This window comes from Montipora foliosa, chromosome 13 (assembly GCF_036669935.1).
Source record: "Montipora foliosa isolate CH-2021 chromosome 13, ASM3666993v2, whole genome shotgun sequence".
Lineage (NCBI taxonomy): Eukaryota > Metazoa > Cnidaria > Anthozoa > Scleractinia > Acroporidae > Montipora > Montipora foliosa.
The window spans coordinates 42,995,374-43,001,149 of record NC_090881.1 but is presented as its reverse complement, the minus strand read 5'-3'; the positions used below and the strand labels follow the sequence as shown (position 1 = coordinate 43,001,149).

At 38.1% G+C, this 5,776-nt stretch overlaps 1 long non-coding RNA gene across 3 annotated transcripts in view; it reads left to right on the top strand.

Annotated features, from left to right (window-relative positions):
* Positions 1–4,344, top strand: part of LOC137982438 (uncharacterized) — a 4,362-nt gene extending 18 nt beyond the window's left edge. Inside the window, exons 1-5 of one of the 3 annotated variants that reach the window (XR_011118698.1) lie at positions 1–86; positions 206–266; positions 416–455; positions 1,700–2,828; positions 3,819–4,344. The exon at positions 1–86 is cut by the window's left edge and continues 18 nt beyond it. This is a non-coding gene — a long non-coding RNA (uncharacterized lncRNA). Of the gene's footprint in view, positions 87–205; positions 267–415; positions 1,325–1,699; positions 3,062–3,818 lie in introns of those variants that run through there. The other 2 variants (XR_011118697.1, XR_011118696.1) reach the window with 2 other exon arrangements.
* The last annotated feature ends 1,432 nt before the right edge of the window (positions 4,345–5,776 follow it).

The following is a 5,776-nucleotide window of genomic DNA, read 5'->3' as shown; positions in this document are numbered from 1 at the left end:
CGGTCGTTTGTTAAAAGCGCGCGGAGGGTCGCGCGGAGGTTCCACGGATCGACGAACACGGATTGTGCTGTTTTCCTCATTTACATGTAAGATTAATTTCCATTGTTATTTTATCTGTATGCTGAGATTCTCGTGATGTTCTTCTACACTGAATTGAAATGAACAGAGTGAATTTAACAGTATTAACTTGTATTTTCATTCACAGATTTCAGTTTCGACCAGAGTTTCGACGGTGTACAATGTGTTTGGTGTTAGCGTTTTCGGAGGTATAAGACTTCCTATTGTAGTTGTTTTAATGCTTTTTTTCGGTTATCTGCATTAGTCAAGTGCGTGATGATCTCTTACAGTTGAAGCGAATTGAGCCAACGAATTGTAAAAAAATTGACAGCAGTACGTATTTTTCTTATTCGTGTAGGCAGCCACGGGATCAACCAGGTGCTTTCCTCAAACACAAGGTAAAAATCAAGAAAAATTTGCACTTATTTTACTTTAGTTTATTTCGTTAGAAAGACGATTTATTACTCTCGAGAACTCCTGCGAGGAGATTCTTTTGTAAGAACCTGTTGGCAGATATTTGGCATAATTATACAAAACCCTGTTTAGTGAACTAAAATCAAGCAGGTTCTATAATTATGTGAGTAACAGTTAAATTGCAATAAACACTTTAACCAAGGAGTTTGACTTTGAGATTGCAAATATTTATTTTTCTGGCAATCAATATCTATATCTCCTACATAGAAATTAGGATCTTGTCAAGAACCCACTTTAAGCCTGCATCCAAGTATCCCTATTTTGCCAGACAAAAAATATATGTATGTTCGTATATGCAGGCTTTTACTATTGTTTTTTTTTCCCCTGACTAAGGAAACTTTGTTGGTTTTGGTCAGACTGTGGTTTTAATTGTGAGAATGCTTCTGATGATCAGCTGTTTTGTATTGGGTTGAGGGCTTAATTAAGACATACTATTGTTCTTACAATGTATGATTGTGTCAGCAATAACTGTTGTCATCAACACATACATTGACAAAACAATTATTGTTATTGTGACCAACAGCACTAATTCTTTTTTACTCGGCAGATTGTTTACTTTTCCTTTTCAACAATCACAAATTATCTTTAGTCATACTTTGTCTCTGTACAAAGCCAAACTGAGTTAGGCTTGTGAAGATGGGCATTCTTTGTTTGTTCATTCTTACCACCATCTCTCTTCCATCAGGTTGAGTTAGGCTTGTGACGATGGCCATTCATTGGTTGTTCATTCTTACGACCCTCTCTCTTCCATCAGGTTGAGTTAGGCTTGTGACGATGGCCATTCTTTGTTTGTTCATTCTTACGACCCTCTCTCTTCCATCAGGTTGAGTTAGGCTTGTGACGATGGCCATTCATTGTTTGTTCATTCTTACGACCATCTCTCTTCCGTCAGGTTGAGTTAGGCTTGTGACGATGGCCATTCATTGGTTGTTCATTCTTACGACCCTCTCTCTTCCATCAGGTTGAGTTAGGCTTGTGACGATGGCCATTCTTTGGTTGTTCATTCTTACGACCCTCTCTCTTCCATCAGGTTGAGTTAGGCTTGTGACGATGGCCATTCTTTGGTTGTTCATTCTTACGACCCTCTCTCTTCCATCAGGTTGAGTTAGGCTTGTGATGATGGCCATTCATTGTTTGTTCATTCTTACGACCCTCTCTCTTCCATCAGGTTCAGTTAGGGCATTCATGGTTTGTACTGAGAACTTTGTTTCCTTTGTGGCCCTCTATTCAGTTGTCTATTAAGTTTCAATTCTCCTTTAATGTGAATGGCTGCACATCCGTGTCATTGGGAGGAAGACGCTCAACAGTTGTTCAGTCATGGTAACATTTTAAATTTTATTAAAATAATTTATGGCATGGAGAAAGTCCATTCATTTTGACCAGTTTAAGTGCTAGACCTATATGGCCTGCAGAAATTTTACTGATCTTGTTATCCATCCAGCTCAAGATGTGACTGTCATATTTGGCGAGTCAAGGGAATTTTTTTTTTAATTTTTCAGTTGATCTGGAAAGATATATAGCTAAATTTGTTGACTGCTCTGCACCATGATGACAAATATATCTTATTACCTTAAGCTGTTTTTTTTTTTTTTTGCCAATCCGCAAAGACATTCATGATAAATAAACATGTTTCAACTTAAGCGTAAGGTTTCTGCATCTAAGAATGACAGGGGCTCGAGTCTACTTTTTACAAATACTAACAATCACAGGATGCCTACATAATGTGTTTGACCCTTGGTATTATTAAATTTAGAAGCAATGTATGAGAATAGCAAAAAGTTCCATATTATTGTACAATTCTGGGATAAATATTTGCATATAAGATGAGAATAAACTAACCCTCATCCGAAATGTTCTTCTGCGTTGTTATTGTGGCTGCTTGTGGGAAATTTAGCGATTTCAAGGACGTGTGTTGCTCTGGTAAAAATTGCTACAATTTGCCATTTTCAACCATAATAACAACAGCACATCATTTCAGATAGTTTATCCTCATCTTGTGTAAATATTTATTGCAGAATAGTACAATAATAATTATGGAACTTTTTGCTTTTCTCATACATTGCTTCTAAATTCACCCTTTGTGTGGGTCCCCTGTGATAACAATGATTAGTGAGTCCATAGCTAGATCTGAAAACTCAATCAGCATTACTGCTGGCTCTACCCAATTAATATTGGTCTCTAATTTATTTCCTTTTTAATTATTTTTCAGGCTACCATGGAAATAGCAAGGAATTGGACATTAGCAATTGTGTAACTGAAGAGATCAATAAAAATGTAAAATGAAGAGCTATTTCAAGGTTCCAGTTGTTCTGCCTTATTGTAGACAATACAGGTTTATCCTAGCAAGTATTTTATTGCTTTTGTGTACGATGTTGCTAGGTATTATGAATTCTGTGCTCGCTTTCCAGGGTGACAAAAGGCTCCTAAAAGTCAAACTGCTTGAGACAGCAGTACATGTAGAGTATCATACTAACACAAGACCTACAGCTGTGTGTTTCACATTATCGTTCCATTATCATTATCAATATAAGTATTGTTATTGTTATCATCATCATCATTATTATTATTATTAGTAGTAGTATTATTATTCTTTTCATTTATATATATATATATATATATATATATATTAATTAATTAATTAATTAATTAAGTAAATAAGTAAGTAAGTAAGTAAGTAATTAAGTAATTAAGTAATTTAATTCCTGGCTGGGAAATAAATTTGATCAGCTGGCTGGGAAACCAATCAATTTTATCTAGCTGGCTGGGAAATTTCTTGTGTGTCTTGCTGGGAAAAAGGAACAGATAATTTTTTCCCAGCAACACTGAAAAACACCTGAAAATGCCTTAATAACATTTATTTTCATTAACTGGGGTATAATAATACATTTTACAACAAATTGGTCGTTGGGTGCCCCTGACTGCGTCGATGAAGTAGTCGTTTAGAGCATTAGCGACATCGGTACTTTAGGAAATGAGGCGCCCATTCTCAACCAGTTGGATTTCGCTGATGTTCTTGGCTTGGTTTGGGAGCATACAATTGAATTTTTTCAAAAATTCCCCTGGATGTTTGGAGTTTGTAGATGCATTTATGCAGTATGTTTTGAGGGCTGAGCGTTTTAAAGACGTTACCAGCTTCCTTTGTTTTCTGTAGGCTTCCCAGTTCGCCAATGATTTATTCTTTACAAATTTTCCGACCGGCGGTGCAAACGATTTCTCTTGCTTATAGCGCCTGTAATCTCCGATGTTAACCATGCTAATTTGTTACCTCGAATCAATTTTTTCTTTAGAGGAGCGTGCAGATGATCAATCATCTCAATGAACAGTTTGTGCGATTGTGTCCAGATGTCATCCACATCTTGAAAGACAAATGCGGAATCCCAAGGAACATTGCTTAAGTCCAGCAGAAATAGATCAACGTTGAATTGTTTCATTGACCGATATTCAACAACCTTAGATGCAGATCTCGGTAGCTTACATTTCCGCATTGTAGCAATCATATCATGATCACTTAGTCCAATTTTTTAAGAGTCTGTGTGTGGCAAAATCGTTCAGGAAGCGTGCTCAGAATGATATCCATAAGTGTCTTCGATGTATCTCTTGTTCGGGCAGGCACAGTAGGGACCTTAAGCAGGGACGGCGACGACGACGGCCACGAGAACGTTGTCTAAAATTATTATTTCCCCTTACTTTAATAATTGTGCAATAAGTCCAAGTCGACCGCTCGGCATGCAAATTGTGAATCCACATTCCAATAATAAAAGTGGTGAGAACGGTGTGGGTATTTAGAGAGAAAATTGAAAAGTCATCGTCAGGTGCTCGTGTCCTCCACAAAACCTCAAACTTGATCTTTTACCCCCCCCCCCACCCCCCGGGGGGGACTCTTATATAAAAAGGACTGGGCTGCTCGTCGTACCCGGCTTAGGGTGTTCAGCTTTAAAAGGTCCCACAGCGAGAGCTTTAGTAATACCTTTTAGGGTATTGAGCCCAAAAACTATGACAGGAGACATTTGCAAATTAACTAATTTTTAATTTTGCCTAATTAAAACCCATAATTTGGTACCTCTTAGGGGTTCTTTTCAAACTTTCCGACGAGCAACCCCGTCCTTTTATATGGGAGTCCCCCCACCCCGAGATCATTTCACGCCGTTGGGGAGTTAAGAAACGACGACGGCTACGACTACGACAACGCCACAAAACAATAATATCATTGGCTGAAAGAGCATAAATAATAGTGCTGAACGTGCAGCACGGATTTTAGCAAGTATGTTTGCGGTCCTCTGCATGACGACGTGAAATCACCAAATTTGAGGTTTTGACGACAACGCAAGCATGCAACAGAGAATCTTTCATTCTCTATTTTCACTCTTAAACCCCTCGTACCAATTTATTTTTAAGATACTTCGCCCATATTGAAGGTCGTGAACGACACTGAATAATCGCGAAAGACTTATGATAGAGCCAAGTTATATTTTGAGGTGACGTTTTCGTCGACCGTCGCCGTCGTGATCCTATAAAATAAGGAGCTTACGAAACGACGACGCCAACGGCAACAAATATCGCCGCTTGTTAAGAGCCTTTGAGGATGGAATATAGAATCCAAATTTCGATAATACCTGTATTTCGAACAGAGAAATTTAATGTCTTCGTGGCTTCCTTAAGCAGGAGGTTGAAACAACATAGCGGCTTCCGGCGACGAGTGTGAAGTCTTTATTCAGAACGGCGGATAGAGCTGCATTATGTTGGAATGGATACTCCAGGCCCCAGTTGTTCAAACGATGGATAGCGCTATCCGCCGGATAAATCCCTATCTTCATTATTACTACAGCCATTTGCACTAGCAATACGCTTCTTTAAAAAGGTAAAAGCTAGAGCAAGATTAAACTTCGGCAGGTAAACAATTAAAAAGTTTGGAAGTCCTGAGAAGAATTTGATTATAACGGTATTACAAAATTAACTGTCTCACTTTAGCGGAGACTTTTCTGTGCATTTTTCTGTACACCAACACAGCAGCCGTGACGTGAGATGCAAACCGTCAATTGTTTTGCCGCTTTTCATGACGAAACCTCTCTTTCAACTGTGCAAGTATTTGTCTTTCTCGAAGGAAACTATTTTGGATCATCCCTTATAGAACGTCATTGTCAAGTCTCTTGAATATGGGGTCTTTGTTGCTGATCAAATAAAAAGAGACCATGTTTTCTTTTCTGAAAAATGCAGAACTTTAATTAAAACGGACTATGCACTTTAT